The following is a 9,169-nucleotide window of genomic DNA, read 5'->3' as shown; positions in this document are numbered from 1 at the left end:
TGAACTTGCATTTTAGTGCCAGCACATCAACGCCCAGGCAGGCCAATGACATTGTAGAATGGCTTGTTGTCTCATTTATCCTTGCTCAGGTTTTTGTTCAACACAAATTCCCCCACAAATGAGGGTGGGAGTCTTTCTAGGGTTGTGGTTTACATCATCACGGCTTTTTTGTCCTAGTCCTCTGCAACATTGAAACTATGAAACATTAAAATGGACTTTGTCATAGAGAACTAAGGTGGGAAGGGACCTCAAGAGATCATCTGGTCCAACCAGGGATTGAACCTTGTTCGGTGTGAGGCAGAATGATGTCATTTTGGACCCTCAGGACTTTCCAGTGTTGGCAAAGTCTACAGTTTAAATTTACAGACACTGGTTTTACTTTTATTTTTGCAGGGGAAAAGCTCATGAGCAATGATGTTCTCCTCCAGAATTGGGGAACTACAGATGGCATACTTGGCTTGGTGGTATTTTTTTTCCCCTATGGAAAATATTATTTATCTGTTGAAACACTGAAAATCCCCAAACCTGAAAAATATTAAGCTGCAAGATTGCAAAAGCCAAGGGACAAAAATCTCCCTCCACCCTGTTTTGGATTTATCTGTGGGGGGGGAACTCAGAGGAAAATTTCCACTTTCCAAGACAAACTTTTATTTCTTCAAAAATCCAATTTGCCATCACAGAAATGTTTTAAGAGATATTTCTTTAACAACTGCCTCTGGTCTGCTGGGACAGCTGCTCAGGTGGAGGTGATTGCTCTGGGAAAGGACAGGTGACAGCAATTCCAACGCCTTCGCTTGGGGGAAGGCAAGATCCAGCAGAAGCTGTGGACTCCTCTCAATTAGTTGCACCCACTTTATAGGCCACAAAATCTGGTGTTGGGCCCCAGCCTGAGAGAGATTTGCAGTCCTTACAGACTCTCTACAAGAAGCCTAGGGGCATAAAGCAGAACCCAGGGAAAAGAGTCATCTTTACACAGAAAAGACAGCCCAGTCTTAAGGAAGTGCTGTGATGGGGTTGGTCTGCTACTAACCCTGCACCGGACAAAAAGAGTTAAGGAGTTGCTGCAGTCCTGAGCAGCCCCGCTTGATCACACCTGCAAGGCATAGCAGGACTGGAGGAAGAATTCAAATGAGAAGCAGCTCAGTTTGATAAGAAGCAGCTGTGTATTTCCTAGGGGAGGAGAGCTGTCTGAGGGTAGGACTTGCTTGTAGTGCTGGGGAGTGTCTGAACTGTCTGAGGTGAAGGTGAGTATTTCCTGATGGTTGGCCAGAGGGTGCTGAGTTCTTTCTAAAGGCTTGGAAAGGAAAGGGGGGGAAAAAAAAAGGCTTGTGGGTGGGTCACTGCTGTGTTGTGTCTCTCCCAGGGCTCGGTTTCAGAGCTGCTCAGCTAGAAAGTGCTAAGCACTGCCTTTGGACTGGTGATGTAGCAGCTCTCCTAGTGGGAGTCCCTGGCCCTCACTGCAATGGTGGTGCTTGAGAAGAAAGAAATTCTTCATAAGTATCTACAGGCACTTGGAAATGGCCATGCTTTTTTCAGACAGAAATAGCCAGGAAGTATCCCAGAGCGGAAACAATTCTTCTGAAAAAATGGCTTTGCAGCCACTGGGTATTAACTATGTCTCTTGAGTTAGGGGAAACCTTAAACCAGGGGCAGGCAATTATTTTGGGTGGAGGGCCAAACTGAATTTTGGCAAGCCATCAAGGGCCACATGACAGGTAGCCCAGGGCACACTAATATTAACTTTCTAAATTTTTTTAGGGGCCCCGCAGGCCAGATTAAATGGCTTGGTGGGCTGCATCTTGCCCACCCCTGCCCTAAACACGCATTTCTGCTCTTAAATGTGACCAATGAAGTACCTTGCTCATGTGCCAGAATTGTCACTAGTATGAAGGGCTGCATGGAGGAAGTCTGCTGCAGTGCACAACAGCAAACTTCATCAATACTATCAAGTGCAGCGATGATGCTACATCTTCTTGAAGGCCCATCTGCTGCCATTCTCCTATCCAGTCCTTATGGAGAACTCTTACAACAGATGCAAGTATATTAGCAGTGAGTTAGGGCAAGCTGCATGGGTATAACATTCCCTCTACACTGATGGATTTGAGTATGTCTTTATAGTTATAGTGGGACAGTTAGCAATATGTAGACACAGGGTTTCAGTCTCATGAATAAAGGTTTGCAAGATCAGATGCTAGGAACTCAGTCCTAGGTTGGGTCCCTTCTGCAGTCCTGAAGCCTCACTGACAGAATTACTGCTATAGCAGAGGTGTTACTGGCCATCTGTCCAGACTGCCTTTCATAGACATCAGGGCTGGAAGGGACCTTGGAAGATCGAGTCCAGCCCCCCGCCCAAAGGGCAGGAAGTCAGCCGGGTTCATAGGATTCCTGGGAAGACCAGCACTCCACACCACTGACTGGTATACTGCTCCCTGAATAGCTTCTTGAGGTATTGATTTGCAGGGAACTTTGAAAGGGCTTCTGGGAGGCAGAGAGAATGCTTGCAGAAGGGGCAGAACGTCATAATCCCAGAGGATGTTCAGCCTTTTTTGTGACTGGCCTCCACTCAGAGAAATAATGTGGTTGTGACTGCTGTCAGATCAGCTGCTCCAAGCAGATTGCTAGGGCTGCCTGCTCCAATATGTGAGCTGATAGCTATGTATAATGGGGCTGACCAATTTGTGGCTTAGTGGCTCCTGCCCAGGTGCAAATTCACTCCTTCCACCCTTGCTGCTGCTGGCTCTGGGGTCTATAGGCTCCCTGCTCTTCCTCTGACTTGCATTTCTTGCCCCTGCCCTTGAGGTTGAAGCATGGTATGGTGGGGCTCAAGGAATCTAAAGCTCATGGAAGGGACCCAGGGATGCTTGTGTGGCATGCCATGGTAGGAAGGTGCCAGTAATGCTGTGAGGGGCCCACACAGCATGAGACCTGGGAGGCCTGTGACCCACACGGGTATGGCCCCTGGCTGCTGCAAAGTTGAACAGCCCTCGTGTATAACGCATGCATTCAAGTCCAATGCAGCTTATTGAAGGAAACTTATATCCTCATAGGAACATGGGATGTAATGGATCACTGAGTCCAGTTCCCTGCTAGTGCAGACCATGTGCCATATATTCCCGTTCAGAAACTTATTATGTTCCACCTTGGGAAAGTAATAGGCCTTTTTCTACACACTTTTCCCACTGAAAGGTTGTTGCAGAACCTCCTGGCTCTGGTTTAAAGCCTTCTGATTTCACATCTGGAATAATCATGGCCATTTTGTAGCCACTTCTTGTGTAACCATCACTCTTAGATTTAACTAGATCTCCATGCCTGGCTTTTACTCCCAATGTAGTTGTGCACAGCAGGAGTCCAGTGACAGTGGGAAGATGTGATGTGGAGGTGCCTCCTGTGCTATGGGCGGTGGTTAGTGAGTGCATGGTTTCATCCTCATGTGACCTTCTTTCCACTTCACATCAACAGTAACACTATCTTTGAGGAACCCCTTAGCTAGCAAAATCAGCCCTGCTCAAGACAGATAATCCAATCAAACATGCCCTCTGTAAAGAGGGGTTTGTTGCCTTTGCCATGTCCTCCTGAGTCTGCCACCTCTGCTCATGTTTCCTTTACTGTCTCCAGAGCTATAGTCTCTGACAATCCCAGTGTGGCCTCTAGATGCTGATCCAAATCCTTTGCCTCTGATTTTCTCTGAACCATTGCCACCCTATGTGGCACTGGTTCAGAGAAACCACTATTCTGTGCACTATGCACTATGGTGCTATCTGGGATGATCTGTAGGACAGCAAATGGTAGGAACCTAGTTCAGCTTCCGTAAGAAAGAGGCAATTTTTCCTTCCTTCCCTGGTTGCGTTATTCCATTATTCACATCTCTTGCTTTGCTCTATTATCTGTCTCATAGGCCCAGGAGGAACAGACATTACACACAAACCAGTTTAAGTGATCAGAAACTGGTTTAAATCTGTAACAGAACATAAGTTCTGTGCACATAAACCAGCTTAAAAATGGCTGAAACTGTTTTAAGATAAACCTGGTTGAATGTAGTATCAGACTTAACTGATATGGGTTAAACTGGTTTATGCAATGTCTGCCCCAAACCCCTTCCTGGTTTCAGTTAAACCAGAGTCCCCCAGCACCCCAGATAGCGCAGCACTGCAAAGCATCTGCTAGAACAGAACAAGGTTGGCCCCACCCCTCTGCTTCCTAGCCAGAGCACTATCATTGCTTTGGCTGGCTGAGGGACTACAGAAGCTGCCAAGCTTCCCCTTACCCCCCTCCCACCCCACTGGTTGCTTAAGCAGGGATTCCCCCTCCTGCCCCTCTCCCACAGCAGGGACCCAAGCACAGGGACCCGGCATCTGGCCATGCACCTCCCTTCCTCCCTGCTACTGCTGAGAGGTATCTGTGTGGGTCTCCAGTTTCACTGGAACAAAGGGAAGACAGCTAGTGGCTTGCCAATGTAAATGCACCCTGCAGATAAGAAGAACTTGAAAGCAACGAGAGAGATGTTTTCTTTTGTAGGGCCTGATGGGCTGGTGAACTTTTTTCTGACAAGCAACCTGCTGGTTGCAATCTGTCAGTTCTCAAGAGGGGTCAGAGAAAGGTGTTAGAAATTACCTGGTTTGCAGACAGTCTGAAGAAGCAAGGAGAGGAAACTGAAAAGCTCAGTATCGCCAACAAATATAGGGTCTGGCAACACTCCCGCCCCTTGAGCAGCAAGCGGGAGGGAAATCCTGGGAATGCAGGCAGGGTTGGGGTTTATACCCCTCCCTAATCAGAATGTCCTTCTGGGGCCTGGCTACACCCCCTTCCTCCTCCCCAGCTCAGCAGGGTGGAAGGGAAGGGAGGGCTGCTCTAGTGCCCCAAGGCTTCTAGCCTGAGCCACTGCAGGCATGTGCCTGTATTTCTGGAATGAAAAGGGAATGTCTATCCACCTCCAAATCAGTTCAAGCTTTGCAGGTTAGAATAACCTACAAAGACTGAATCGATTCAGGCTCCGGCTTTTTGAATGCCTGTCCCTAACCAGGAAGAGCACACACCAACTGCTGAAGCTTCCTTAGCCTGATGAAGGGTTTTTGAACCCGAAAGCTTGCTTAATAACTACTCTCCAACCATTTGGGTTGGTCTAATAAAAGATATCAAATTCACACAAGGAACCTTGTCTGCCTATGTCACTAACCAGGGAATTTCAAATTAGAATGAAGCTGGGACTGACTCTCTTTTTTCCAGGTGTTCCTGCAACGTGACCTCAGGCCACTTGCTGGAGCACTCTAAAACTGGGCTCTTCTGGGATGTTCTCTGCAAGCAACTTGAAAGTGTCAAAGTTACTGCAAGGAAGTAGAGGCTGGTGGAAGCTGTTGTCCTGAGATCAGAGGTGTGCACTTTGCTACTTGTGCAGGTAAGTGGCATCTTGAAAACCTGATCTTGGGATAATTAACAGATGAGCTGCACTGGGATGATTGCTGGACTACTTGCATATTTACAACTCATTGCAGTGGCAGGGCACTGGTGAACCCTCCTCTCCTTTGTGTTTTTTTTTTTTTTAATGATGTTCTAGGTTATTGTTGGCACTTCTGGTTTTTATGCTTCTCAGCTGTGTGTGAGGGTACAGAGCAGCAATTTTAGGGATTTCTTGGTAAATGGTTGCCTGAGAACATGGGGGACTGGGCTCAGTGGCCCAGTACTGTTGTCTACCTTGTCACTGAACCAGTAGAGTTTCCAGTGGTAGAAGACTCCTTGTTGGTTTGATGTGCTCAGAGTGTTTGTATTCAGTGGCAGGTCAGCCTATATGTGAGATGTGTTTCAAGCATTTTGAGAGTCCAAATTTTCTTGTGTGAAAATAAAATCCTGTTGAAATCAATGGGAATTTTCTTTGGGAAAGACCAATGACAAATTTCCAAACATTGGGAATACTACTTTTCAAGTTTATTTTGAGGGTGTAATGGAAGCCTGCACTATTTATGAATGTAACCTATAGGTAGTGAAGCTTTTGATACTGAAGTGAACTTGAAGCCACTAGATGGGGCTGCAGAACACAGACTATATCTAAACATGGCCTACCTGTGTCTCCACAGGCCTCAGGTTTTCTCCCTGGCTCTAAATTCTAGCAGTGAATACTCTGTTTCTCCCCTCTGCAATGGAGGGAGGAAAACGATCCCTATTGGAAAAAGACTTTCATTTGAAAATGCAGCAGTATAATGGCATATACCACTTACAGTTGGTGCAGCTCTGTTTAATTGAATATTTTTTTTGTAGTGATATAGCAAATCTTGTTTTTAAAGTTGAGTAGGAAGAATATACATTTCTTTAATATGTTCCAGCCTGAAAAGGGAATATCGGACCATGATCAAGCTACTGTGTAGGAGGGTTAGAAACTATATGAAATTGGGGTCTACTGTGTCCATTTTCTTTTGTAATGATATAAAATGGGAAGAGCTGTTTATTGTACAATCCTTGATTCTTGAACTCTGTAGAACCCTGAACATGCTAATAAAGGATGGAGAAATGTCAGCTCTTTCTGTCGCACACTACAAACATATACATGTTGCATGGGCTTTCTTACCGTGTTCTAGCCATGTGCTTCCTACCATACAGGCACCCTTATTATGAACTATGCAACACATTCCCACGGACAGTGTGCTGTCAAACAATGCTCATTCGGGTCTTTTTCCCCAGTTAAGAATACTCAGAATATCTCCAGCATATGTTTCCTATAGTAGGAGTCTTCCATTAGCATGTGTCTTTTTTAAATTTTTGTATGCAACTCTCAGGGGTCACTTTAAAGCCTGTATCCTAAACTGGAGGTACAGGTTGGATGTAGTTGCCAGAAGGGAAACTGGAAGAAACCTTCTGCTGAAAGGTTATGCTACTTGTTGTAAAGTGTCTTGTCATGTCTGTGCCTTCTGCAGGGGCACCAAGGGAGTGTAGTTAAGTGTCTCACTGAGAACACAGGAATATGATTTTTCCTCCCTAGCAGGTTACAAGCTAGGTTACTCCCTAGCAGGCCCAAGCTGAAGAGCACCCCTGTAAACCGAGCTGCAATTGGATACCTTATTACTCTAGCTGGGGAAATCAAAGGCAGCAGGGTGTTCTGCTAGGCATGTTGCCCCCTTCTAGGTTGCTGACTATAAGGCATATTGGTTTCCTTAGCCTCACTTGTTCATCATGCTCAGGTTAGAACTTTGATCTTTTATGTACCAATATTTTCCTGGTATTTGGGTGTTTTATACAGCACTGGTAGGGCCCATTGTGCTGAAAAAGTTCCCTTAAAAGAATGGAGGAGGTTGTGCTCTTCCAAAGCAACCTGGGACCCAGGGATGGTTTATTCTCTCTTGTGTAGGACTTCACTCTGCATTGTGACTTTCAGTAAGAGGCTGCTACCACAGGTACGGTGACAGTAAATGAGTAGCATATATGATGGGTGAGGTTCACTTGCTGTGTTCTGAGCTTCTGGCAACAACCTCTGTGGCACGGACTTGACCCAGCCAGGGTGTGCAGGACCAGAGCACCTACTGGATGGGGGGTTCATGCTAGACTGTAAAAGTGCCCTCCTGGTTGCAGGGTAGCACCATCAGAGGGCTCTAAAGATGCTGCTTTCTGTCCTTCCTGTGCAGTTACTTCACTATCATGTCTACACACCCATGTATCCACAGAGGCCCATTGTCCCATTTTTTTTCAACAAGCCGCAGGGAAGAACTCGATCTTTCCCATCACGCAAATGGAATGATAAATATTTAAGTTGATTTTGATTTCTCTCTTGTTCTTTGTTTTGCGAGTCTATAAGTTATTAGGCTTATGTCTTAGCTTGTTTTGTGCTTTCCTGGACGACTTCAGTGAGTCAAAGGGAAAGGCCCCAGTGAGAAGCTTTTTTTCCTAACATGGGATATGAGTGAGGAAACGAAAGTGGAGCTTAAATTATTTTAGGGACAAGAAATGTGCTCACAGGGTGGAGCAGTCCAGCTGCCAAGCACATTCTGGAAAGGGCTGTGGTAATCTTGGATTGGAGCTGGAAGGCATCACCTCCATGTGGATTTGCTCAATGGTCAGAGCTGCAACAAGCTCATTATTCAAAGCAGAATTCAATAGCAATACAGAGGAGTCTATGCTAAAGGCAATGTGGTATCTTGGGCTTTGGGGAATGATTATATTTCAACCATAAATAGGCTGCACTTGTAGAAAAGCAGTGACTATATTAACCAAGAGTCAGCAAGCCTTTGATATGTCCTGCCTGACTTTCCCCCTGGCTACTGCTTGGAGAAGGAAGTAGGAGTTTATGGATGGCCTTCAGCATACTCCAGGGATCAGCTGACATGTAGCACTACTTTGGCTTGCCCATCTGGACTCGGGGCTTGGGTAGTCCATGCAGTGGGCCACAACTCCCTGAACCACAAGGAGCTCTTCAGCTCATCACCTTAAACTTTTCACAGAAAATGTAATCAAAGCTGTTGTCACTACATGGACGGGGGATGTCTTTCCTACAGTCATAAGTTCAATAGCCCATGTACTTTTGGTAGGGGGACAAGTATGACCTTTCTCACTCTAGTTAGTGTTTTCTTTTCAACCTGCACTCACTCCTACGTGCTCTACTATTGTTCTCCTCTCAGCCTCTCTTTACCACATGGGAGCTATCTTATTAGTTCCTTACTTCTCAGCTTTCTGCTGAGCTGAGGAGACTGGACTTTGCAGTGCATGGAGCTGCTGTTTTCTTTTGGACAAGCAGTTATCTAACATTCAGGGCCTTGCCTCTCCCCATCCTCATCAATAAATTAAGCGACTGCGGCATTGATGCCTGCACAGTTGGATGGGTAAAAAATTGGCTGACGGGGCGCACCCAGAGAGTAGTGGTGGACGGGTTATACTCAACCTGGCGAGATGTGAGCAGTGGGGTACCCCAGGACTCGATCCTCGGGCCCGCGCTGTTTAACATCTTCATCAGCGACTTAGACGAGGGGGTGGAAAGCACACTGTCCAAGTTTGCTGATGACACTAAGATGTGGGGCGAGGTAGACACAGTTGTAGGGAGAGAGAAGCTGCAACTAGATTTAGACAGACTACAAAAGTGGGCAGATGAGAATAGGATGGGGTTCAATGTAGATAAATGCAGGGTGCTGCACCTTGGGAGAAGGAATCCACAGCATACATACAGGCTGGGGAGTTCCCCTCTTGAAAGCACAGA

General features: G+C 46.3%; 1 long non-coding RNA gene across 1 annotated transcript in view; it reads left to right on the top strand.

Moving 5' to 3' along the window:
* The first annotated feature begins 850 nt into the window (after positions 1 to 850).
* Positions 851 to 9,169, top strand: part of LOC102383269 — a 27,712-nt gene continuing 19,393 nt past the window's right edge. The window contains exons 1-2 of the long non-coding RNA XR_001357555.1: positions 851 to 1,244; positions 5,224 to 5,392. This is a non-coding gene — a long non-coding RNA (uncharacterized LOC102383269). The remainder of the gene's footprint in view (positions 1,245 to 5,223; positions 5,393 to 9,169) is intronic.

The sequence above is a fragment of the Alligator sinensis genome, unplaced genomic scaffold (genome assembly GCF_000455745.1).
Source record: "Alligator sinensis unplaced genomic scaffold, ASM45574v1 scaffold85_1, whole genome shotgun sequence".
Taxonomy (NCBI): Eukaryota; Metazoa; Chordata; order Crocodylia; family Alligatoridae; genus Alligator; species Alligator sinensis.
The sequence above is the reverse complement of the archived record's forward strand: the minus strand, read 5'-3'. Positions and strand labels throughout refer to the sequence as shown.